This window comes from Rhinolophus sinicus, chromosome 2 (genome assembly GCF_057876585.1).
Source record: "Rhinolophus sinicus isolate RSI-liver-muscle chromosome 2, RSI-T2T, whole genome shotgun sequence".
NCBI lineage: Eukaryota > Metazoa > Chordata > Mammalia > Chiroptera > Rhinolophidae > Rhinolophus > Rhinolophus sinicus.
In genome coordinates, this window is record NC_142502.1 from 92,323,466 (window position 1) to 92,351,464 (window position 27,999).

Here is a 27,999-nt window from a genome sequence, read left to right on the forward strand (position 1 = left end):
AATAATGGAATTAATTACAAATTTCATTTCAAAAACAAAAAAGCAAAACCAAAAGTCTTTATGTTTCCCTGCATATCTGGTACTAAGATCTTTAAGGAGAAGTTTGAACTAATTGACCGGACCAGTCCTTAAAAATAAAACATTTCATGTCTTTCCTATTAAATATATATATATATATATATATATATATATATATCAAGTCACATCAATTAAAAATATAACAAATCTCAAAAGTAAAGACAAACCAAACCACACAAATCACAAATATACTGATGTAATCTGGATTCTTCCTGACAAAGTACTACTGCCCACTTTGTTGAAGGGTTTGCTATAGCTGATTAATAGTAAGATATTTCTAGATGGTATGTGTCTGTGCAGCTACAATTCCTGAAAATACCGTTTTAAAGAACTATTGAACACCTGAAATATATGCCCTTTGTGTATCAAGTTATTCTAACTTTCAAAGTAGTAGTTTCAATGAGTCAAGCCACAGCACGTTTGTCCTACCTGGTGACCCTGTGTCTACTTATGGTTTTATACACTTTGGGCTTTGCCTGTACTTCTGCCCTGTCCGAAAAGCTGTACCTTCCTAACTGTTCAGCTGAGGCGGTGTTGTCATTCACTTTTTAAATTTTTTTTATTTTTTTTAAATTGGGGAATATTAGGGAATGTTTCTCCACAGCCCATCAGCTCCAAGTCATTGTCCTTCAGTCTAGTTGTGGAGGGCACAGCTCACTGGCCCACGTGGGAATCGAACCGGCAACCCTGTTGTTCAGAGCTCATGCTCTAACCAACTGAGCCATCCAGCCGCCCTTGTCATTCACGTTGATAATCACCATGCTTTATTTATTTCCTGTGTTTATTTTATATACTCAGGGAATATAAAAAAAACTGAGCAAAATATTAAAGAAGACAGTTCTACCACTGTGAATTCCCAACACAACTTCTTGGATTCACTATTTATCACCTGACTTCTGCTAAAAGATCACTTACAAAAAGGTAAAATCATTGCTTTCATACAAATAAAAAATGAACAAGGGATGGAGATTTTGTTTAACTCCTTAATTAATGGAGGGATCGTAGATGTTATAACTCGTTCAAAGGAAAATCTCAAAAAGACATTTATGCAAGCAGTCAGGAACACTGACCTGAATTTGTTAATAGATGCGTATATGTAAAGACATAATAACATGTACAGCACTTAAATGTAATGTTTGGAATAATCATTTCTATAGGGTGGAAATCATTGGCATCTTTACTGGAGAAAATTAAGTTGTATTTCTGTGGATAAGAATCATTTGTATTACTATGAGTTTCTACATCTTTTAAAATTAGAAAATAGCCAAAGACCATCAAAGGTGTAGATACTCTGGATTCAGCTCCTCACAAAGGGTCTGCTAGACAGCGCTCCACATTCTATTGAGGGGACCCCCAGCCCTCTTTTCCCACTTTAAAGGCTTTCTTGACTATTTCTATGTTTCTTGACTATTGCATTTTCAGTGGAAGTAATGGCCATTAATTAGGATCAAAACTGAGACACCCTGAAGGAAATTCAAACTATTGCTTTAATAAACATCTTTGCTTTATTAGATGCATGCATATCTGTGCATGTAGATACAGGCATACATTAAATTACAATTAATTGATAAAACTAGATAGTCAGAATCATGCATATTTAGATTACCTTTATCAATATTAGACAATGAATCCCTGCTACTGTAGTTTGTACTCTCATCAGACAACCTCAACTGCAGTCTCTCAGCCAAATACAGCCCTTAGACATACACAAAATGAGCTTTTGGTTCAGAGGAACCGTGACAAGTAGCCAGAATATACATGCTCAGAAATCCTACCGTGTTTCCCCGAAAATAAGACATAGCCGGACAATCAGCTCTAATGCGTCTTTGGAGCAAAAATTAATATAAGACCCGGTCTTATTTTACTATAATATAAGAGCAGGTCTTTACAATACAATACAATACAATATAATATGATATAATAATATAAAATAAGACCGGGTCTTACATTAATTTTTGCTCCAAAGACGCATTAGAGCTGATTGTCCAGCTAGGTCTTATTTTCAGGGAAACACAGTAACAGTAGTAACACTGTCATGGAAGTGTTCAAAACCGTGAAATGAAAAATGATTATGTAGCTTTAAAGTGGTTTCGAAATCCAAGCAAAACACAGAAGCTAATTTCTGTGTCACAGCAGCAGCATTGCGGCATGTCCTTGACCCCTTTCTGCTGTTTGATTTTTAGAAAACATGGGCTTGATTTCTCGGGGAGCACAGGAAAGGCGCAGGAGTCAGGCAGGGAGTGGCCTACGGGGGCTGCTTGCGGATGAAACATGGGCCTGGGGCATCGTTTTCGTCCCATCCCCCCACCTTGCTGTTTTGTAATCTTTGCTGGAGGATCCTGCTTCTTCCCACCTCTCTGTCTTTACCTCTCCCTCTCTTCCTCCCACATCCCTCCGTCCTCCTTCACGCTTTCCTTTCCACGCTCCCCTTTGGCATGCCCTGCTTTCTCCTCCTCCCTCTTCTCACCTCCAGGAACTTCCCAGCTTTCTTCACTCTTAGGAACAAACGAACGAACGTCAGGCGTCCTTCCTGTTGCCATGTCTAAAGCTTCATTTTCTGAATAGAGCCACCTCCTCCTTCTAATATAGACCCTAGGAGAACAGAATGTACAGCACAGGACAAACGGTGGCATCTCAATAAGGATTAAACAACAGCACTGCAATATCGCCTATGGAATTGCTCCACTGTGCCAGAGTTTAAACTGTAAAACCATAGCAACAATCTTACGTTTTCCTCTGAGTCTTATGTTTTCCTTTCCCCCCAAACGGGGATAACGGTAACAAATGCTCCTCCTACTAACACTAAACGTACACAAATCACACCCTCCTGGGTCTTATATCTAGGGACGTAATGCTGAATGAAGCACAGTCCATGACTTAACAGAGTTTATAGTCTTGCAGGAGGCAGGGACTAGTGCTTTAAGTTAATGACTTTTTAGAGAGGGAAGCACGGTTTGCTAAGGAAAAACACCACCGGGGCCCAGGCATCCAAAAAATATTTTCTGGAGGATCTGAGATTTGAAGGATTCGGGGTTGAGGGAGGGCATTGTTCTTAGAGTGATTTCCAGGTGTGGAGAAAGGTGGGGAAGGAGGGAATGAGAAGCTGGTGAGGAGAGGGCAGGTGAAGGTGAGCTTTGAGGTAAGGTGGGAGAGGTTAGCCAGTGCCAGGTCCTAAAGGGGCTGTAAGCCATATTAAAGTGTTTGGCCTTTCTTCTTACGTGAAAGATAAACATGTGAACCATACCATGATGGTTGCATTTGAGAGAGATTGCCCTGACAGTGTGGAGGAGGATGTATTGGAGGTGAGCAGAAGATCAGCAAGTAGACCACCGGGGTGATTTTAAATCAGTGATACATTGTGGTCAGTGCCTGCTCACACCCACAAGCCAGCGACTTCCCTCCTTGCCCCAGCTTCTAAGTGCACTGCTGTTCAAGGGCTGAGGGTCACTCCGCTGAACAAAATGGTGGTAGTCTGGGCTTCCTGATAATTCAGCTGGTTAAAACCAATGCACCCATAGTTCCAAACGTCTTCCTAGAGCCATGACTGGCTGCGTGGATGTAGAACCTGAACAGTCCTCACACTAAAGGAAGAAGCCCCGCCCACCCCCTCACTTGATTTAATGTTCTGTTGTCACCATCTTGAAATCCTTAATTTTTTTTATTTTAATAATTTTAATAATGATACATCATTTCACAATGCAGTTAGTTCCTCCTTCAATATTATTATTTTTAACAATAATGTCAACTACAATTATATATATATACATACATATATAGATAGATATAGATATATTTATCTATCTATCTATATATAAATCCTTAATTTTTGAATGAGTCATGTTTTTCATTTTGCACTGAGCCCCACAAATTACATAGAGGGTCTTGCCTCCAGCAATCTCTAGGTGGTAGCTTTCAGGCTATCCTTTAAACACTAGGGCAAAATGGCTTGAGGACTTTAGGAGGTGTTATAATATTAGACACAGAGTGTGAACAGTGGTTCCAATGACAGAGACTAGAGGGTCTTGCCCTAGTCTGGCAAACAGACTCTTCTGGGGCCTGTTTTGACCTGTCTCACCAGAGCCTCTACAGCATGACATACGGACTGAGGCCAGAAAATGCTTCAGCTCAGTGGAAGAGGATGAGGGTATTCTTGACTTTTGCAGGATTAAACACTTGGCGGAACTTCAGGAAGAAAGCACTTGGGAAAAGGTAAAGCTAGCTGCTCCCTTCTGCTGCCCTGGCTCATTCTCATTTTCATGGTTCTTAGCATGTTTATTCTCTTCTTTCCAGTGGCCAAAGGACAAGTTTAAATTTCTTATTTCCTCTAGGGAGCCTGGAGAGAGGCAACAGGCACCAAATACAGGAAATCATGTGGAGAGGATCTCTTATTTATTACAGTTCCCATATTACTTCCCTTCCCCCAGCCTCCGCCCCCACCTCCAACCACACTGTGTCTCCCAGCTTTTTCCTGCATCACAGAACAGAAGGCAGTTCACCTCTGCTCCCTAAGGTCTGTGGGAGCCTTGAGGAGCTACAGTCTGGTTTTGTGAAAACCCAGGCTCCTGTGTCTGTGTGACTGAATGGGAAACTCTTAACTTGCATCTCACATAAGAGGGTCTTGGGAAGATTTCCAGGATAGGGTTAAACTTCAGGAGCCTGCAAACCACAGAAGAGAAAGGTAGGTCACTGCGTTATTTTGTTTTGTCTTGTTGAATGTGAATCTACTGCTCTGAAGTAGATGTGTCTGTCCCACATGGCTTTTCTAGGTGGCTGCATGTTTTCAACCTGTGTCTCGTTGTGAAGTACGGATTTACGGGAGAGTGAGGAAAAATAGGGAGGGAAATGATCTCTCTCCTCTTGGGTTTTTGAATTTGTACCTCTTTGGATAAAGCAGGCCAACCAGCATACTACATGAATCTGATTATTATATTCTCTTTGGAGGGAAAATCTCATTGGAAGCTGTATTTTTAATTTTTTTTTGGCTTCTGCATAAGGAAAAAAATGTTTACCACCTGCCTTATCTTTTCAACAAGGTAGACCCCTCCCCCTCCTTTTTTTCCCTACTTTCTAAGTGTTTTCTTTCAGTTAAAGATATACTCAAGATGACAGAGAATTTCTAACAGGGATAGAAATAGGAGTTTCTAATTTAGGGAACCTGTGAGTTATAAGTAAATGAACAAGCACTTTGCTCAGGATCCGGTGGGCTTCTGTGTTACTTTCCAGAATTTGCTATGACACAACTGCTCTTCCTGAAGTTTCCTGAAATTAAATGCTAGTAGTGACAACATATATCAAGTGATGGCTGAGAAGGATGACTTTATTTACTCTCTTGTGAAAATTGTCTGCAAGGATGTCACTCAGCCCTTAGCTGGCTGCTCTTTTTGGTCACTATTGGGCTCAAGATAATGTGTTCACTGAGATATGGAGAGGGGTCAAGGTTTATTCAAATAACACTGCATATTTCTCTGGATTTTTTTGTTGTTGCCTTTTATGTTTTTATTGTTTCATTTGTGTCTTCACAATCAGCCTTTCCTCTGGGAGAAATATTTTATAGCAACTTCATAGAACATCAGCCAATTCATACCTGTGTATTGGACACTGACGACTCCTCCATAATTTATTTAGCTCAGATGCTAAACATTTCTTGCCACTCATGCATTTTACCTCAGCATAGTCTCCCTCCAGTCCATCCTCCATATCCTGCCACAGGGTTCTTGGGAAAATACAGTTCTGATAGTGTCACTCTCCTCAGTGAAACATTCCCGTCACACCCATGGCTTACAGCCTTGCTGCCTAAAGGGTAGTCTCGGAATCAGCCGCACCAGGCATGGCTTGGGAGCTTAGAGAGGCAGATTCTCCACCCCTTCCTCAGACGTCCCAAATCCGCGTCTTTGGGTGATTCCTATGTACGTTACACTTTGAGAAGCCCCAACCAACGGAGGGTAGACAAGACCTCCAAGGTCTGCCCCTATCATCCTGTCACCTCTCCTTACCTGACTTTCCAGCTGACTTAATACCTTCCATTTCCCCAGTACACGAGAGCTCGAATGCCTACATATGTCTATGTGTGCTGTTCTCCCTGTTTGGAATACCTCCGTTCCTCTTCTCCACCCGAATACCTATCGCAGCCTGATTTCTGCCCCCTTCTTCCCCCTCATCCAGGCCACCTCATAATAAGTGTCCCTCGGGTCTCTGATTTTATAGTACTTTGCGAAATGTTCGGTCATACTTGTAGTCCTCAGCACATTAAATGATGGTTACTATGTTTATTTTCATCTTGGAAGAGTTATCAGTCCTTGATTTCTGAATCCATAGCACTTGAAACAATGCCAGGTGCATAGCTTGTGCTCAGTCAAATGTTTATTGAATTTATGGACAAATGAATGAACAAATGAATGGAGACATTGTTTGTAGAACCCAAATTTATGTCCAGAGTGAGATCTACAGTTTGACGCTTCCCAAGGAGATTGCCAGCCCCTGCAACATTTCCCCACACTCTCCTTTATGTGACTGCTGGATTCAATTTTTTTCACCAAATGTTTTGAGTATCTACCATGTGCCACACCTTTCAGACGCGATTCTTTATGTCCCCTCATTCTCTACCACTCCAACCCAGAGACTTACTCATTTGTCAGCAAGTACTGCAGTTTCCATACCCCGGGCACTGTGCTACATGCTAGGGACTCAATGGCAAATGGCACAGATGTGAGTCCTGCCTCCATGCAACTCCCCGTACAGAGGACATATCTATTCTCAACCTCTATCCTGCTTCTCCCACGAAAACATTAAGGAAAACTGAAAGAAGTCTGATTTCTAATACATGTTGGCACAGCCAAGCACAGACCTCAGGACCTTGAAGGCAGCGTGATTTAGTAACAACAAAGCTGGGCTGTGTTTTGGGGCCCTGATTTAGTCCTGCATCTGCAACTCACTTACCATAGGAATTTGGGTGGGTCCACATCCATTCTCTGAGCCTTGATTTTCTCCAGTGGTGAACAAGACAGAGAGCTACAAGGAAGAGGTGTCCCTGCCTTCATGAGTGCACAGAGAAGGTGATATCATTTGCACTCAAGTTCCCTCATGCTCCACAATTATTGGAAGGGCATTGTTCTGTATTTTTCAGAGTCAAACTGGCCAAAGAGACTTTAAGGGAGTCATTTCATTACCACGCCCATATGCTCAGCCACAGACATTAACCTTGTCCTTTGGTACCTTCCATCGAGGCCAGTGTGGCAGTGGCTCCAGGGAGCAGTGCCCTGCGGCTTAAAGGAACCCACTTGGCATAGTTGTTAGGTGTAGCACTGGTGTGAAGTGGAGCCCCTGAGGAGAGGGGCAGTGTCATCCTCGGGCAGTCTCTGCCCTTGTAAAGCAGCCAGGAGAAGGGAAGGAAGAAGCTCTACCAAGTGGTGCAGGAAAAATCTAGAAGCCTGTGGACATATAGCCAGTCCCTGACCCTCACTGTGGCATAGCTGCAAGGACTCCCTTTCTGACGACATGTTGGCCTTTTCATGTTCCCACCTTAAGATGTGTGGCTTGACCAGATCTCACCCAGAATCAGATGTTGGGGTAGGTTCCCAAAAGGACACAGTACCCTTTGTCCTCAAGCTTTGCACTCCCATGGAGTGCATGGTCAGCTGGGGGAAATCAAATACTTTCTCTGTATTCTGCAGACACAACCCCTGGGCTCAGGTTGAAGCAAGCTGTGTAGGCAATTCGAATCAACCACTCTCCCAATTTGAGTGTTCTTGTCTTGCTCCCCTATCATCTGAAGCTTCTGTACGAGATGCCTCCTAGATTTCCCGAATTCCTCTGCTTCCTGTTGCTCAAGCATTGCTTTGCTGCCATGCTTCCTGCATGCGCACCTTGTCTGTGGTTGCCCTTCAGCAGCAAAAGTGTTTTTTGTTTTTCTGGTTACTTCCTAACTGTTCAATTAACATTAAGTTCTGGCTATTGTAAAAAAAAACCACAAGAAAAACAAGTGTTGGCAAGGATGTGGAGAAAAGGGGACCCTCGTGCACTGTTGTTGGGAATGTAAATTGGTTGCAGCCACTATGGAAAACAGTATAGAGGTTCCTCAAACAACTAAAAATAGACCTACCTTATGATGCAGCAATTCCACTTCTGGGTATTTATCCGAAGAAAACAAAACCACTTTTCCGAAAAGATATGTGCACCCCTAAGTTCATTGCAGCATTATTTACAATAGGTAAGATGTGGAAACAACCTAAATGTCTATTGCTAGATGAATGGACAAAGAAGATATGGTACATATACACAATGGAATATTACTCAGCCACAAAAAAGAATTTGTGACAACATGGATGAACCTTGAGGGAATGATGCTAAGTGAAATAAGCCAGACAGAGATAGACAAATACACAATATGATTTCATTTACTTGTGGAATCTAAAAACAAAACAAATGAACAAACCAAACAAAACATACATACCAGAGCAGAATGGTTCTCCCTAGAGCGGAGGGGTTTGGGAATGGGCAAAACGGGTGAAGGGGGTCAGGAGGTACAAACTTCCAATGATAAAAGAAGTAAGTCATGGAGATGTAATGTACAACACAGTGACGATAGTCAATAATATTGTAGTGCGTAATTGAAAGTTGCCGAGAAAGTAAACCCTAAAAGTTCTCTACACAAGAGCAAAAAAGAATTTTGTAAGGCAACAGATGGTAACTAGACTCCTTGTGGTGACCACTTCTCAGTATATACAAATAGTGCAACCTAATGTACACCTGAAACTAATATGTTATTTATACTTCAATAAAATAATGTCATTTATATTTCAATAAAATAAAATAGAAAAACCCCTTCATCTCTATTAGTAAGAACAAGTTGCAACAACAAAAGGAATGTTAACCCTTGTGGAACGTTTCTGGTGGCCTGCCACAGAGCTCATAATGTATCTGAGATCAAACTTGGCTATAGACCTGGTTCAACATTTCTTTTTGAATGAGAGGCGCATGGTGGGCTAGAAAGAGGCAGACCTGGTTTTGAATCCCCATCTGCCACTTTGAATGAGCAAGTGTATCCTGCCAAATCTGTTTCATGCCTGAAAATGCAGATACTATTGAGCACACAAATTGTAGAGATGACTAATTAGCTAGAGTACTTAACATGTTGCCTCAAGAAATACATCAGATCTTAAAAGAGGAAGCTGACCAAGATGGGAAAAATGAGAAAACTGTCATTTGCAGGATAGTTGAAGGAACCAGGGGATATTTGAAGTGAGAAGTCGGCCTTAGGGCACGTGAAGGCTGCCTCTCAAATATTTAAAGATTGCTCTATGGGGGAAAAGAGGTCAACAGAGGATCACGAGTGTAAATTATAGGGTAACAGGTTTTAGCTCAGTGTGGAGGGATTTACCCACCATCAGAATTGTCTAAAACTGGGAGAGCTGCCTGCAGCGGAGGGAACGCCCTGTTCTGGGCAATGAGCCAGCACCCTGGAAGACCATGGCTGGGGTGTTCCAAAAGGGATGCCCGCACTGGGTGGGGTCCGGGTGATGACCTCAAGGTCCTTCCCGCTCAAAGCCATCAAGAGTATTGTGATGTCAGGGCCCCAACCCAAGCCACCAAATGAAGGTCTGCAAAAAGCATTCATCAGGCTAGAGAGTGATCACAGCTGCCTTTTTACTAGCCAGCCCTACCTATCTACTCCGATCATTTTAAAATTAGGATCTTTGCAACAGCAGAGTTAGGTTGGACTTCCAGGAAAAAGCAAAAAAGAAATGTGAAGGATGAGGTGGGAAATGTTCATTCCAAACAACTCCTCTTGGGTTACTCTTTAACTAGATTGTGGGTTACTTGTTGTGCTGCAAACACATTCCTGTTTGATAGAAAATTGCCACATTTTGGCACATTTTCAGCCAAACTAGGGTCAGCAAGTAACAGCAAGACTCAGAGTTATGTCCCTGAGTTTTGCTCTAGCTATAAAATGGAAACATACATCTATGGATATGTATTCTTGGCCATTCAAAACTCTAATTTTAAAAAGTGTGAAATGATGATTCTACCATTTTCTAAATTGCGGGACTTCTGGGTGGAGTATTTAACTTTGGGGGAGACAGGAGAACTTGCTAGAACTGTCTGCCTGCTCTGAGTCAAATTCGTCAGCCATTGTTCACCCACCTTTCCTTTTCTACTAAATGAGTCGCATGAGTAACAACAGCCTCTCTGCCAGCTATGGATCTGGAAAGTTTTTGGGAAGGGAGAACTTAGTTACACTGGGTCTTACACCCAACACGCACTGCTTTAGGCCGCCCCGGGGGTTCTTTGCTAATACTTCATCCTTCCTGCACTGGGAAGAACTGGTTGGTCTTGTGGTTTTGAACGCTCACATCTTTCTGCAGTTGTTTGGGCAGCATGTCAGCATGGCTTTTGCTTCCTTTCTTCTTGTTTTGAAATCCTGGGGCAGGAAAAGCAGCCCTTGCAAAGTAACGGGTAACAGCAAAGTTTTTGATTTTGTCAAATCGAAACGAAACCATGAAATATTTTATTCTCCAGGTTTACCTAGGCTTGCTTTCTTAAAAACAATTTAAAAAAAATCCCTTTGAAATATAATCCACTGTGCAGGGCAAAATCATAGAAACCCATGCATGTTTATTTTTAGATGCAGATCAGCCTGCCCAGCATAGCAAAGCAACTGCCTAATGTCCAAACTATGGCCCTGGGAATTTCCTCTAACAAGCCTGTGTTTCCGCACATTGTTACAGTACAAAGGGCAGAGGAGGTCTGAGTAGGAAGGCTCATGGTAACCCCGCCTAGAGTGAAATCAGGGACCTGTCATTCCCTCAGTCTACATGGTCCTTAGTGCTGGGGTCAAGATGGAGGTCACCTGCCAGCTCTGGGAAGATGCAAATGAGTAGACATGTATGATTATTTCATCTAAAAATATCCCAGGGACCCGTGATGGCATTTCAGAAATAAAGCCTCCGCTTTCTATTAGTAGTCTCGAATCTAACTCTCACCTGTGCTGTGAAGTGGACTCTGGTCTAGCCCAGAAACAAAGATGTCATTCGAAGATCTTGGTTTAGCGATTAGTAAAGGGGTTATTAAGCATATTAATAAAAGCATACATGTGCATGCATACAGCCCCAACACACACACACACACACACACACACACACACACACACACACACACGAGCAGTAATCAGATCCCTGAATCACCCAGATCTTTGCTATTAATGTATCTTAGGCCAGTTTCTGATCCTTGATTTACTCATCTACGAAATGGGTGCAACAAACATGGCATCCTATTAGTTTGGGGACAAATAAGGTACACATTGTTACAAATAAGCAGACCCACACTAGATTTTTGCTTAAGATTTTGCATTTTGTTTCTAATGTGCGTTGAGCTCCTTAGAAGAGCTCCTTATCAAAATATTTACCAAGACTCCAGAGACTTTGTTGTTGTTTGAGGTTTGCTGTTTGTTACTTATTTTGGCATCCTTTATTAGCAGAGCTTTTCACACCTTTGTCAAGCCCTCCCACTCCTGGGGAAGGTCACTGCATTATTACTCAAGCTTGTGCAAAGCTCAAGGTTGTTTCTGGGGGTCACTACAGAAGATGCCAAGATGGATCTCAGGTCTGCACACAGCAATCCACACGCACCCTGTGAGAGATCTGCCATCTACATTCCAGTAGCCCCGTGTGATGATAGGGTTTCTGCACAGAGCCCTAAGGGGCGTGGGGATCTGCGCGTACAAACTAAGCCCTGAGCCAGGACAGGCTTGCTGGGCTCTGCCAGCAGGTGGATGACCAGGTCCCTTCTAGATCTACAGATGCAGGAAAAGGTGCTTTAGCCCTTTGGTGAAAATGTGAGAATGTTAGTAAAAACGCCTTTACAGATTGTTTTGTTTGCAAGTGTTTATCATCAGACACCCCTCAGGGGTTCACAGGGCAAGTTGCGAATGTCCGAAGTGAAGCCTGGGAATTTCCTTCCACAAAGGCTGTGCTTCCTCTCTTTGTTACTCCTCAAAGAACAAGTGGAAGCATTACTAGAGATCCTTACTTAACCCTTTCTCCTGTCCGCCAGTCCTGGGTCCTCACATTGCAGAAAAATCATGCTTCTAGCCTTCTAAGAAGCAGAGAGATTTCGGACTTGGGTTGTGTGTGGGCACCTAAAATTTCTACTTTGTTTACCATAATATGCTTTCCTACTAAACATGCTGACCCAAGTCCCGTTCCCTGTCCCCAGGGCAGGACCTTCCTAGAACGATAGTTGCTTTTCCCCTCCGGAGTCTGTTTATTGGCAAAAAGAGGGCCATGATGAGTTGAAAGATTTTTCAATCAACCAGGTTATTTATTGAGCATATGCTGCATATACTCTACTAGCCACCAAGGGAAAGCAGAATTTCTGCTTGCAAGAGACATCAAGAACATATGCCCTATATATACATACACATACACTCGTGCATTGTAAGTGAGAATGCAAAGAACCCAGAGCACTGCTTGTTCTAAGTCCAGGAAGATCAGAAAAGGCACTTGAACCCTTACCCAGCCGGAGACTAATCATATCCAGAGACATTTTCCTGGTGTGTCCACTGTTCTCAAATCTCTAAGCACTAGTGTGGCCAAGTGCACGCAGGCACACAGACGTAAGATGTACACACATGCACACACAGCGCATCTGAGGAGACAGCTTTGCCTTCTCAGAGGAAATAGCTCTCTTGGCCTCTGACCACCAACTCCTTGAAAGTATCTACTTCAACACTCATCTCTTTTTCCTCCTTTCCTGTCTCCAGGGAAGAGACGGCCCTTTCCTGCATCCGGAACTCAGCTCTCACCCCCTCCCACCCTCCCTATGGCCTCACTACTTTCCTCTCTGATTGGCTCTTTCTCATTATCATTTAATTCTGCTTAGGTCCTTCTCATCTCAAAACAATAGGAGCAGCAGCTCTTCCCCAACCCTACAGTTCCTCTCCCATCTTCCTTTTCTCCTCACCAAGAAATGCTTGCAAGAATTATGGATATTCATGTTATTGCCAACGAGTCACCCTGCAAACCACTCTTTCTGTCTTCCCGTCTCCCCTTCCCCCAGTGCACCTTAGTGAATGCTCCGGCTAAATTTCTCTGTCACCTCTATGTCCCCAAGCCCTCCTCGCCTCATTGTCTGTGGCACTTGATATTGTTGACTGCTACCTCTAGTCTTGTCCCTGCCTTCTGCGACACCACAGTTTCCAGGTTTTTCTCCTACTTCTCTCGCTGCACCTTCTCAGTTTTCTTTGCAGGCTCCTTTTCCTCTGCCGTTCCTCACCTTCCTGGTGGCTGTGACCTGGGCCACCTTCTCTTGTCCGTCTACACCACCTCCCTACTGCAGGTCATTCCTCTGCCTAGAGTCCTCTTTTCTCCCTTCTCTGCCAAGTAAACTATCGATCCTCCAAAGCCCATTTTAAATGCCACCAGATTACTTCCTTTTTACATGTCTCCCCATCCTTGTGCAAAACCCATGTCTCATGTACGTGCCCTCACAGCACTTTCTCCAGCCTCTGTTATGGTGCCTTTTGTATTTGTATTCTGAGTAATCGTTCACACGCACGTCTTTCCTAGGATGTAGAGGTGCCATCTTATTCATCTTTTTATTTCTTCCCCTAGCATAGTAACCTGGCACGTTAGGTTTTCAATAAATGTTTGATAAAGAATAGGGAATATAAAACTGTCGTTTAACAAACGACATTTTGATGAATTTATCCCTGAGCTTAAAATAACATCCTTACTATTCTGGGATGGATGGATTCGTCATTTTTATGTTAATGTAATTTAAGTTTAACGACTCACATTTAGCCTACTCACAATACCTTTACTCAGTGTCAAAATCACAATTCTTAACACTTCCTACTTGAGTTTTAAACCTCTGTTTAAAAGCCAGGAAGTCCAACTGGGACTTCACACTGAATTTAAATTCCCTTTAGGGAGAATTTCTGACTGTGTCATGGGTGGCATTGTATTTTCGTGCATCTGAAGTGGGGTTGCCATGGTGGAGCAGAACTAATATTTTGTCAAGGTCACCACTTGACAGTGGAGCTGGCATTGCATAAGCTTTCCACGGCTGCACCTGCAGATCTTTTGAAATCACAGAGGTTGATTTGCTGAGTTGTCTGAAGGAGAACCGTGGGGCCCACAGGAAGATGAGCCTGAACATGGAGTCAGCACATAATCCACAACCTCCTGTCTCCTGGGAGTGTACAGGGCAGGGATGGGTCTTAGAGAAGAAGCCCACAGGCTCACCCAGACCTGGGTGGTGAGGGTACACGGCATCCTCTGTTGGGCTATGAGGACAAAATATGGGACCGGCTATTTGTTTTGAAAACTCCTATTCCTGTAAAATCTCTATTTTGGGTTTTTATAATAACGTATGTAAAATATTAGTACCAGAGAACTGTAAATGACAAATAAAATACTGGAGATACAAAGCATGGTTCATCCAAATGTGGGCTAGAGATCACCAGTGGACAAATTGGCTAGTGCGCTGGTCAAAATGAAGATTGCCAGGCTCTAGCTGCCCTGTGAAATCAGAACCCGTGCGTGTGCGCGTGTGTGTGCGCACACATGGGGGTGGGGAAAAGGAAACAGTGCTGCCGAGTCCACATTTTTCAATCGGCACCTTAGATGTTTCTTCCAAAGTCTGAAGCACATTTGATTATGTGTAAGTAACAATAGTTAGAAAATATCTGACCGTTTGCATTTAGAAAAGTGTTTCTACTGGTCCTTTAAAGGGCCCCTTCCTGCATTCTTCTGGGTAGGTTAGTCATTTTGCCATCTGGGCTCCTCTTTGTAGAAACATTCTTCCTGCTGAATTTGTAACCCTTCTCTAGGCCACAAGTTTGGAAGAGAACCCTGTACTGCTTCATAACATCCCTCAGACCATCATGTGCTTAGCATTTTGTTCACATATCTTTCGGCAGTTTATCTTGGAGCACAACATAGCATAGTGGTAAGAGTTGTGTTTAGGGTTCGGAATCTGCCTTAAGCCCTTCAATTTGCTTGACCTCCTATCTATGGAGTTTTTAAACGAAGCTTAGCAAGTTGCTAAACCTTGCCTCCCTTTCTAAAATGGGACTAGCTAGCTAAGTAGTTCATAGATTATTGTCAAAATTAAATGACATTGTACATAAACAATCTTCTAAAAAGCACGTAGTCGTAGTCCAAACCCTTTGATGCAGCTGGTTCTCAGCAAGAGATAGCAATTAATAATAACAACAAAAGTATCATCCACGCCACCGATGATGACAATAAACTTTATACACTTGGGAAACCCATGGATGATTTGTTTTTACAGAACCTAAAACAGTATTCTGCACAAAGTAGGTGCTCAAAAACATTTGTTCAGTAAATGAGTATGTTGTAGTTTATTGGTAAAAAAAATAGGATTTTTGAAATATAAATATGTAAGCAAACTGCTAATGTAACTAGACATGTGACTAGAGAGCAAACTTGGGATGCTCTTGATAAAACTCGAATAATTTTGTGCTTTTGCACACCTTACCTGTGAATTCTGCTTATTTTATCAGGCAATTCCCTGTTTTGCTTGTATGGTTAAGTTTCATATCTGCTGTACATGACTAAATCCAGGGTTGTCTTCTCTTTTTATTTGAGACCCGCCTTAAGTCAACAATTTCATAAATGACAACTTTTAAGAACATGGGGGTTTTATTGATTGTTATGGATTATCCTTCAAAAAGAAGGCCTCTGATTAAGGGATTGGCTAATACTTATTTCCTATTTCCTGATATACCTTAGTTCTGTTTTTAACTTCAAAAGCGAAACCAACAAACTTCATCTTTTACACACACACACACACACACACACACACACTTCCAATGGTTGTAAATGTAGGATGTTGTTGTAGACTTATAGAGTACTATATCAAAGAAAGAGAACGAGAAAGGGGAAAGGAATATTAGCAGCCTAGAGAAGAAATAAGATAGTTTGGAGAGAGAGGGATCGTGGTAGGGAGGGAGAGAGAGAGAGAAAGAGACAGACAGAGAGAGAGAGACAGAGAGAGAGAGAGAGAGAGAGAGAGAGAGAGGCATTATGTGGCGCTTCCAACTGCAGAAGCCTCTTAGGTCCTTTTTGTTGTTAGCATTGAAGCATAAAACTCGAGGCTTTAACATTTATCAGGCTCTGCTCTAAGCACTTGAAGCAACAATTCTATGAGACCATTGTACTACTATCTCCATTTTATAGATAAGAAAACTGAGGAACAGAGAGATTAAATAACATGCCAAATTTACATAGCTAGTAAATGGTACTAGGTTGGTGCAAAAGTAAATCTGTTGTTTTGCAATTTTTTAAAAAAATCTTTTAAACCACAATTACTTTTGCACCAACCTAAGAGCACTAAGACTTGAACCCAGGCAGGATGGTGCCATAGCCCATGCCCTTAACCTCTTATAGCACCTCTAATGATGTGCCTCCCTGAGGATTCGTTTATAACAAACATTGACTGAGCACCTGTGCCTGACACTGTGCTAGATACAGGACACAGAAGAGTAGACAAACAAGGTCCTGCTTTGGCGGTGAGAGCGGGGGATTGGGGATCATAGGACCGCAGAAGAGCACACAAATAGCCCATTATAAGTGCTCTGACACACGGAAGTGAGGAGTGGAAGTGTACGCAGAACTAGAGGGAGTGAAAGGCAGCTTCTTGCAGGGAATGACCTCGATTTGGGCTTTGAAGGACAATGGGAGTTAGACAAGTGACAATGGAGGAAGGAGGTAGTTCCAGGCAGAGGCTAGAGAACAGAGTGCTTGCAGGGCACTGAAGGAGTCCAGAGTAAGGAGAGTAAGATGAGAAAAACTTGGGAGAGAGAGGTGAAGCTAGATGTGTAGGCAGAAGCCCTAATGATTCAGGTTTTTAGCTTAAGATAATTGTGCCATTTTGGAGAGAGGATGGACTCCCCGTGACCTAACCCGGCAGCTTATCTATTGTATCTGCCAGTGTTTCTCTAAATGCATGCAGAGCTTCTGATGCAACTGGTGGTTTTTCAAAGCGAGAACCACTATGGTGAAAACAGTCATGCTATATATCTCAATGGTTATTCAACTTTCGTGTGTATCAGAATCACTCTGGAGAACTTGTTTAAACACTGATTACTGGGCCCAACCCCCAGAGTTTTAGATTCTGGAGATCAGGGTGGGCTCAAGAATTTGAATTTCTCACAAGTTTCCAGGTGGTGCAGCCCTCTGCAGAGCAGAATCTCTGAGTGTGAAGTCAAAATTATTTGGGTGATTCTTAGGCCGCACTAACATTTGAAGATTCCTGGGAGGAAGAATGACTAAAGCTCTTCCTTTGCTGTAATGCTCCTTTAATTTTTAAATATTTCTGTAGTTTAAGAAAATCGAATCCAAATATTCCTGATATCTTGTTTCATTCTGGTCTGCAAGTGGTCAAAATATGGTGACTTGTAGAGTTCTTCGGAATTTGAAAAATCAGCCCTTTGGAACATTTGTTTGCGAAGCAGGAAGTCACTTGTTACCCAGTGCAAACACTTGAGTCAAAGGTTTGCCCCTTTGGAGGGCTTTAGAGCTGTGGCTTTGAGCATGTGTCTCTGCATTTTGGAATAATTTGAATCTGAGCCTTTATAGAGTGGACTGTGAATGTGGAAATATGAGATTGGTGTCTCTGAGTGTGGCCAACTGGCTAAGGCCAAACTATACCCCTTGGGTTGTTATTTCCTTTTTGATAGATAAGGCAGGAAGAGGCTGAAAATCCAAAGGCACCTTGAACAAGGGAGGGGTGAAAGGATGGATGGGGAAGAAAGGATCCTAGATGCTTAATGTTCCCCTTCGTTTAAAAAAAAAAAATTACCTCTTTTATGTCATGGTCACAAACTACATTTCTCACACCAAAGATGTAGAAGAGAAAGATTCATGTGAAAAACAGCAAGTGGCCAAATTAACAATCTTTAACACAAGGGAGTAATGAAACAAAGTGAGGTTCCTAGGAGCAGAAATAATTACAAGTCATAAGAAAATCACTTCCCGTGAGGATAACATAAACTCCGCTGTCTATAGTATTGGAATGCAAATGCCATTCTGAATATCTGGAAGCTTCTGGAAATCATCATTCATCCAAAGTAGATTCAACTCCATTAACTCTCTCATAGAGAAGAAATGGGATAAATATATGTTTTAAGATTTTTCGATACTAGTTTCACCATAGGTTACCAGAGAAATTAGTGGACACCCCCACCCCCTCATTCTGTATCCTCATCCTCACAACAAAATTCAACCTTTACTGAAAGTGACTTTTGAGTTTTGAAACAATGGGTTCAAAGGGAAGTTACTAAAAATAATTCAAATCGACAGTGATTGTATTATATAAAAAGGAAATAAGCAGAAAACTACTTTCATTGAGCCCAAGAAACAATTAGCTTTTATTAACTTGCTCTTTCCCCTCATTTGTTTAATTTTCACGTAGGGATTTTAGTTGAAGTCCTCCAAATATACTGATTTGGTTGTCTATTTATTTACTATGCGCTTCCATGAGGTTATGGGGCAGCCAGTACCCTCCCATTTCCTAATGTCTCCTCCTCACCTTTGAGCTCACTGGCTCCAATACCAGCTCTGCCCTGCCCATACTCAAGTCACATACCTTGAGCTTAACCACTCAACAGACCACGTTAAAGCAAGATTCCCACTCCTGCAGGTAGAAAAGAGTCACTCATTAAAGGAGGGAGTAACGAGTCCCTGAGACGTTTGCTTTGATATAATCAGAAAAACGGGAAAAAATGGAAAACTAAGGTAAATTCTGGGGAGCGATGAGGGCCTGCTGAGAAATGCTTTGCAGTAGAACATTTGTGTAGTCTCTAGAACAGTAGTTCTCAGAGTTTAGTTTGCATAAGAGTCACCTAGAGAGTTTGTTAATAATAAAGATCCTAGGCTCCACCCTGAGACTTTGGTGAGAAAGTCCCAGGGGTCTAGTCCCAGGGGCTGACCTGCACCTACCAAGACGCTCCGAGCCTCTTATGGCGAGAAGTACAGGTGGACGGCAAGATTTCATCAGCGGCTTGGAGGTGAAGGGAAGGAAAAAGTTTTCCTTTACTTTCTTAGAGTCCCTGGCTGGGTTGGAAAATTAGACTGACAAAGTCAGGTTAACAGGAGAAAAGCATATATATTTATTTAAGTTTTTCATGATACAACAGCCTGTATAAAGAAATGAAGACCTGAAGAAATGGTTAAGCCTGAGTGTTTTTATGCAAGGTTTGATAGAGTGGAGAGGAGAGGAAAGATATGACAGGACAAAGAGTATAAGGTGAGTGTAGTAAACTTTTCCCAATTTATTTCTCAAGCAAACATTGTCATCACGCCTGACATCTCTCTCTGTCTTGGAAATAAGGAAGCTCCCTTCCTCTGCATAGAAGGTGGGCAGCTCTCACATGAGGGTCTCAGGATCTGATTCAGGGGAGAAGGATGGGGGAAAATCGGAGAGACCTTTCTGTTTCCGCCATTTTTTCAAACTCCTTCAGCTTCAAGTATCCAATATACCAAGGTGTCATATTTTGGGGTAGCGTGTCCTGAACCCCGTCAGAGAACAACTCACCTCCAGTGGCCTCATCTACCAGAACCTCACTCTCCTTTTTGACAACAACCCCAAAAGTTGCTCATTATCATTGGCTTCCTAGATGTTTGACAGAACAGGGGAAAAATACAGAAATAGACAAGCGTTAGTTACCTTCCCGTCTACAGTGTTTATTAAGGCTTCGAGGAACATGGGAGGGAAGCTATCAGACTCAGCTCTGACTTTCTGCTTAGGAGATGGCAGGGGGCAGGGTTTGATACTGGGAAAGAGAGGATGATGCTTTAGAAGGCACTCAGAGCGTTGTCATTCTTACGACAAAGAATTTGCAGGCCAAGCATTTGGAATTTATTCTGCATGCTTTTCATGGTTAAACAGTGCACATGCTTTCTAAATACACAAAATTAAACTGTAAATCATGTGTATTCACAAACTATATATAATAGAAAACATTTCTGGTTGTTGATAACTCCTAATATCACCTTGGGACTAGGATGGTTAACTCATAGAGGTCACATTGCTTGGGAAACTGACATACACATTTGCAGGTAGGAGCCACGATTGGCCTCTGTTTAACACAAATAAGAAAAATTGAGCACCCAGTGGAAAACCCAGTAACATGAGATGTGAGCTAGTGAGACTGGTAGGGGTGGTATAAAAGTTGGAAAGGGATTTTCAATAACATGGAAGAAAGAGGGGTGTGATGCCACCCCCAGCAACACACACACACTCCTTATAACTCTGACTCTGCTTTATATTTCTACATAGTATTTTTGCTCATCTGATATACAGAGGGTGCCAAAAAATGTATACACATTTTAAAAAAGAAAAAATTATTAAAATTGTAGTACTCAATATATACTGATAACAAAAGATGAATACAAGTCACATTTGACGTCTGCAATGACAAGAGGTGCTCAAAGTGGTTACCATCAGCGTCCAGACACTTCTGAGTACGGCAAAGTACTGCTTGAGCAACACTGACCAAAGTGTCCACTTGTATACATTTTTTGGAACCCCCGGTACAACTTATTTGTTTGTTTATTGCCAATATATCTGTATCAATCAAGGCACTGGTTAGAAAGAAATGACACTCTCAAAGGTTAACTGACAAATTGTGAGCAGTTAAGTCAGCAAGAACTGGCAGTATCAGGAAGTCCTTGATCACCTCCCCTAGGACATGCAGGGGCAAGAAGGTTGGGGTGGGGTGTCAGAGGAGCCTGACAAGATCTGTGGATGTGGGTGAGGGGGGTCCCCCAGAATCTGTGGCTGAGGGTGCAGGCACACAACCACTGACAAAACTGCAGCCTAGCAAGAAGGGGAGGGGAGTATATGCCGGGCTCCCCTCCTTCCATCCTTCAGTCTCCTGCTCGGAACTCCCATGCTCCCGTTCTTCCCATAACCCTCCCAGATGACGAGGTGTTGGAGGTTGTGGTGTTAGCCTCTTGGGGCACAGAGCAGGGCAGAGAAGGCAGAAGACATATCTGGAGGCTAGCCAGCGCTCTCCCACGACTAGAAAGCAGACCCCTAAGGGACAGTGTTTTTGTTTCTTCTTATCTCCAGTGTCTAGATTAGTGCCTGGTGCATAGATTTTTCAGTAAATATTTGGTGAAGGAATGAATGATGCATGAGGTGGAGGAAGAGACAAAAGAGGATTTAAACAGTTAGTAGATGATAATGATGCAAACCCACCCCCTGTCCCTATTATCATATTTAACTAAATTCATCCTTCTTCATAATGCTTTCATGAGAAGTACAGGTATAGCAGGCAGACCTGGATGAAACGAATGAGAAGATACCTGGCATCTGATTACAGGCATATTATGCTAATCAGTTATGCAAAATTTCACTTTACACATTTCTAAATCTTGTTCTATGAGCAGCTCGTCTTGATTAGCAATAGATGGACCCCAACGCTGTACACCCAACAGCATGACTGCAACAATCTGAAGGTTAATGCTCCAGTGTCTACCGATCCTGGAGTCATGAGAAGGTTCAGCCCCAGCTAACCCCACCCCAGGCAGGACAGACGGCCTCAGGCATGAGGTAGCTCTGGGTTCCAAACTCTCCAAGTCAGCTGCTCAGAGACTGAGTTTCCTGTCTGTAAAGTGAAGATGGCAGCTGGTTCCTCCTTCACACAGTTGTGTAGCTCAGTCGGGGCCTGACCCACTGCCTGGCGTGGTGGAAACACTTAGGAGTAACCATAAGGATTGTTTCTTGCACAAGACAGGTCTCTAATCTTGAGAGAGGTGTGGAGAGTGCTGCAGAGGCTCTGCGTTTTGCCATTCATTCTGTACTCTTGATTAGGGAGAGGGTCAGGAGGTAATAGGACAGCCCGTCCCCAAGCAGAGCTTCCTGCTTCCTTCCTTCAGGGTCAAGTGAAGGGAAAGCTGGTTTCCCTTCTGAACTCCGGTCAGCGCCACACACCACATTATTATTTTTCTTTCAGGTGGCCTGGTGGGCCTAGAACTATATTGAGAAAGAGAACTGTGCAGCTCTTCCTTCCTCTGGTCAGGGAGATGTTTCCAGATGGAGTTGAAATGAGGAACAGGTGGGGGTCTTGGGCAAAATTCCCCCTTGCTTTAAATCCAGGGGGAGGCAAGATTAGTTTCCCTTGGAGAAGATGGGAAATACATTTGTGAGTCTTGATGTTCACATGGTCTTCCTTTTCCAAGGCTCTCCTCACTTCAGTTTGCTAGTCCTTCCTCTGCCCTCTTTGGGTCTGTATCCCTACAGGACTGCTATGAGTTACAATGGATAGGCTAATGAAATGGGGTGACCCTCTGACACAAAGGTCTCCTGTGCTTGTGTTACGAGCTTAGAGAGACACTCTGGAATCGGTGGCACTGAGGGTGGGATGTGGGGAGAGACCCCACTGGGTGCAGGCAGTAAGGTAGGAAATGTCTGTAGAGAGTTTAAAATCAATAGTAAAACCAACTAAAAGTCCTTTTTAAGTTATCACATGGTGGCAATTCCAAGCAATGTTGGTGATAAAATATTCTTTCTAAAAACTCTTTTGTTGGTGTAAGTTCTAAACAAGTGCTCCCTTCACTGGTGAGTTTTAGTAATATAACATAAGCTCATAATCAATAGTTTTATTATCTTTGAATGAATGCTGTATTCTATATATAAAATTCAGAAAACTCAGTTATATATGGGCTCCTTATATATGGGCTCCTGACTTAGGGGGCCTCAGCTACACGTGCTGGCTTCAAGAAGTTCCTAATGGCTTGGGACTGTGAAGTACCTCTAGCCCTTGGAATGTGACATGTCCCTCCCTGCCTTTGAACAGTAGATTTAGAGTCAATAATGTTGGCATGGTGGTTGTAAAGACAAAAACCAAACCAAATCAAACCTGAACAGCAGTTGCTTCCATTCTGTCCTTCTATCGGACCACGTAAGTAGAGTTTTTATTAGTGTTTGAAATTTAAAACAGTGAGGGAGAGTGTAAGCTGCAAAGTGTACTCTTTTTATTTGGCAAGTACAAATTTGAGTTTATACTTAAATATTTTACTGAATTTTAATAATATTTTAAAGTGAAATGTTTTATTTTTAGTCCATTGCTTTAAATCCAGAGATTAATCAAGAAAATAAGGATTATTACTGAAAATAATCTTCTCATAGAAAAAGAGGGGGAAGTTAATAAAGGTTGTGGTACAAATGTCAAATACACTACATGCCTCCATGGTCCAGAATTATGTGGCTGATTTTACAATTCAAAGGGTGTGTGTGTGCATGTGTGTGTCTTATTGGGTTTAGGAAAACAATTTTCTCTCTTTAAGTCATTATGTGATTCCTGGAAAATTCTATGATTTTAAACATAGACATGTACTTAGATATTTCTCCTGCTGGTACATATAAATAATCCCTGGGCAGGCACCTCGTGTAGAAGGTGATTCTGGCTCTTAGGAAGGGATGATATGAGAGCATTTCTAATTCAGACTAGTAAGTGACCTAAGGGCCAGAGGTCACTCACAAGAGCGCCCATAGTTAACGAGAGCCCAGCAGGTTCGTGTAAAAAGTCCCAGGCAGAGGTAAATCCTAAGTGTGTACACATAATACCATGTAAAACACAAAGGCCAGATTTTAATGGCCTTAAATAAAGTGGAAAGTGGAACGACATTTGAGGAATTCAGGAAAAGACTAAAAATATATGTAGTTTTTCCTCTCAATGTTTTGGGTCAGATGAGGCAAACTCAAGGGGTGTGGACATGGAATAATGATGTATTGTTGATACGTAGCTCTGTTTTGTGTACTATGTGTCAGCTCTAAAAATAATATAGTGGTCCTAAGAGGCAAACTTTGAATTATAGAAAGCAATGTAGTTTGGAAAGGTCTTGAACTTGGAAAACTGGACCCCTCATTGTCCTGGGATAGGCCATCAGAGAGAGCGATGGAGGGCTGGGCAACTTCCATGCAGCAAGGTGACAATCTGCGTGATGGTGGGCCATTTCCAAGGGCAGTAGCAGCCACCGTGAACACCTTTCCCTTAATCTCTTACTCCATCTATTTCTGAAAAACTCAAAAAGTACAGAGTAGAACCCAAGGCAACTCAACTCTGGGTTTACCACCGTGGTCCCCAGGCTGACTAGGAGATCAGACAGACTCAGAGTTTGCCATAACTGTATGAAACAGAACAGACAGTGAATAAAAACAGTGCCAAAGCAATGGCTTACCAATGGCTTAGATTTGGGGAGGCAGGGAATTCAGTAAAGCTACGGGGAAGCCACTTGAAATGAATGGCTAATGGTTCTCCCCGATATTAAACAGGCAAGTTGTTTTGAACAGGAGCTACTTTCCCGAGTAACGTGTGTAATATTTGGAAACTTTGTACCCTTCCATTTTTCTTTAAAAGTAATTGACTATAGGTGAAATAAAAAGTGGTATTCGTGGTTTAACAAGATCTTGCTAACTATCAAATGTTTAATTTCCACAAAGCTAAGTCACGAGCTTTGTTATTTTTTTAACATTCCACATTCTCCCTTCTCCCCAAGGAGTTGAATTTCAGAAAGCTTGATTGATTTTCATTTGTGCTTCATTTTCCATTCTCACAATTGCTGCCCCCAACTTTATACTCCTCCTCAGCGATCTTATTTTAGGCCCTTTCTCGGGGCTGAATTTCAGAGCCATTGTTGTTCTTCATAGAAACAGGCGTCAGCCGGTCTTTGTCCGATTTCTCAAGCAAACATTGTCAATGTGCCTGACATATTATGTATTCTTGAAAGGGCATTTAAAAAAGAACACATCATTCCTCCAAAGGACTGAGAATAGTATTAGTACCAGGACGTAACTGTCAAACATATGGTAGAAACAAAAAAGCGGGGACTCTGAAGGGAGGTGGGATGCCCACTTGGGAAGTGGCAATTTTTACCATCAGGATAGCTTTCCCTGGTTGACCAGAAGGTGATATTGACCTATTAGTGATACCTTCATATTATAGGTCTTAGAAAATGTATCGAGAATCTGTTATGTGCTGGGGTTGTCTACTTCTACCTCAGACATTACTTCCACCCCTTGGTTAAGATGATGGAGTACCCCTTCTTACATACGGGGGGACTCCTGTGACTCTACTAACAAGCAGAAGGCAGGGCCAGGTGGACATTAGCATGCATGGTGTGCTAGCAGTCAAAGCAATGCTGCGATTATGCTTTTGGAAATACTAAATTCTCCTGATGGGGTATGTACCCTAGCCAGCAGAAAAAGAGAAGAGAGGCAAAACAACACTTCCCTTTGATTCATTTATTCACGAACAAAGTATTCATGGGACACCTACTATGTTCCTTAGCATTTTAGTTCATATTCCCTTTAAAATTAATCCTGCCTCCAAATTAGTCATTTTAAACTAATAATTAAAAAAAACTAAGAATTAAAAAAACTAAGAATTAAAAAATAGTTTTTAGACTATCAGTTCTTGGGCGTGCAATATCCTTCTTTCTTAAATACATCCTTAACCTAGGTCCATGGATACCACATGAATAAAATTCAGGGCGTCCGTGAACTTGAGTGGGGAAAAAAATACACCTTTACTTTCACTAACCTCTCATTGAAATTTACAATTTCCTTTAATTAGAAACATAGGTAATAAACCACAGCAGTATTAGTTGTACCGATGACTTTATACAAATAGAAATCCCAGATATTTTCATATCATATTATTATATTGCAGAGCCTCAAAATCTAGTTTATTCCCATCACTGCGTAAAATGTGAGCGTGATTAAACCTGCCTCTTTAAATCTCTTAATTGAATAGATTAATAAAGAAGTAAATATATTATTACTAAATCCCATCTTGTTTTAATATTTCAATAACTATATTTCAATATGGTTATTTTCCTGCCTAATCCTATGTATTTTGTTCTATGCATTTAAAAACACGATTCTGAGAAGGAGTTGATAGGCCCCACCAGATGGCCAATGGAGTCCATGGCATAAAAACTTTTTTTTAACCTTATTTTAGTAGTCCTGTCAGCCAGGACCACTGACATACAAATGCTTTCAGTATTTGTATGCCTAAAAATACCTTTATTTTGCCCTTATCCATGAATGCTTTTTCAAGTATGGAACCATATGAAAGCATCCTGGAAGAAAGCATGTAAAAAAAGACAGTGGGATCCTGGAAGCCTGGGGCACACCAGCTTTTAGGGATCAGGTAGAGGAAGAAAGGCCACCAAGGGGACTAAGAGGAGGAACTGGTGGGGAAGAAGGGACATAAGAAGAGTGGGTGCCACAGAAGCCAGAAGCATATTCAGGAAGGAAGGAGTGGCCAACTCTGAGAAATGGTGCTGCAGGTTCAAGGAAGAACAGGAAAGGCACCACTATGGTTGCATGGAAACCATGGTGACCACCATGAGTACCGCTCTGTGCAACAGTAGGGGGGGATGATAGATCGAACTGACTCCGGGGGCCAGAGAAGAGGACTGAGGAAGTGCAGACAAATGTACTCAGCCTTTGGTCAAGATTTGCTATGAAGGGGAACAGGAATCTGTTTCAGTCACTTGAGAGAGAGAGACATATGTCAAAGAAAGGCTTCTAAAGAGAGGTTCTAGAGCTGTATGTTTTCCCTCAGACATAGTTAAGAACTGCTGCCCTTCTCTATTGTTCCTCACTTCTCTCTAACCACATTGCTCTCTTGTTATCTCTACTCTCTTCCACATAAAATCTCTTTCATCATAAACTAATTTATGCTTCAGAAGGTCTGACAAGTTCGTGAACTTGTTGCAATGATGTTGCTGACCTTTTTTGCTATCAGAGGGATTATTCATGATGAATTTGTACCCACTGGACAAACAGTTAACCAAGTTTATTATTTGGAAGTGCTGAAAAGGCTGTGTGAAAAAGTTAGACGACCTGAACTTTTTACCAACAATTCATGGCTCTTGCATCACAACAATGCACCCAGCACTATGAGGGAGTTTTTAGCCAGTACACAAATAACTATTGGAACACCCTCCCTACTCACCTGACCTGGCCCCCAATGACTTCTTTTTTGACACAAAGATAAAGGAAATATTGAAAGGAAGACATTTTGATGACATGCAGCACATCAAGGGTAATACGATGACAGCTCTGATGGCCATTCCAGAAAGAGTTCCAAAATTGCTTTGAAGGGTGGACTAGGTGCTGGCATTGGTGCATAGCTTTCCAAGGGGAGTACTTCAAAGGTGACCATAGTCATATTCAGCAGTGAGGTATGTAGCACTTTTTGTCTAGGATGAGTTCGCAAACTTAATTGTCAGACCTCATATATATATAACTCACTAGAAATGGACAACATATCAACCTTCCAAAGATATTTGAGTGAGAGTAGAGGCTGTTCCTTCATTTAAAGTAATTTGTCTCTAAAAGTGTAATTTTAGGAATTAGGGGCAGATGGACATAGGTTTCTTTGGTTGCTTCTCAAATCCTGCCACAGGGGTAACAGCCTATACTGCTGATGTCACCTGGCACCATGTATTTCAGGTCACCATGGTGCCATTCATCACAATTTTAGTTCCCCTGTATTCTAATAAGTTAGAAAGAATTATTTAACATCCTTCCATGAAATAAGCTAGGCTCTGGAAAAATTTGGCTACTTTATTTAGAGCGTCATTTTTGGCACTAATTATTGTGATCCAAGTATCCTAAAGATGAGCATAACACAGTTTAATAGTGTCTCTTTCTCTACTCGGAAATCCTTACTCCATCTTAGACAGGTATAGGACACCCTACTCGTACTGGTGGAATTGTACCACTGTAGAGGCAAGGGGGAAGCCATCTTAGCAGTGTTGGAATGGAGGTGGGGGCAGGCATGCAGGCATGATGTTAAGAGTACTACATGGGAAGACAGAAGATCGACATTCTAATTCTGGCTCTGACAATAATAGGTGTTGTGACCTTGGTTAATTAAGC

General features: G+C 42.1%; 1 protein-coding gene across 2 annotated transcripts in view; it reads left to right on the forward strand.

The window, feature by feature from the left end:
* Window positions 1-4,530: 4,530 nt before the first annotated feature.
* ADGRF5 (adhesion G protein-coupled receptor F5) overlaps window positions 4,531-27,999 on the forward strand; it is a 98,736-nt gene continuing 75,267 nt past the window's right edge. Inside the window, exon 1 of one of the 2 annotated variants that reach the window (XM_019734692.3) lies at window positions 4,531-4,756. The gene's annotated coding sequence lies outside the window, so the exon portion shown is untranslated. The remainder of the gene's footprint in view (window positions 4,757-27,999) is intronic. The other variant, XM_019734690.3, reaches the window with a different exon arrangement.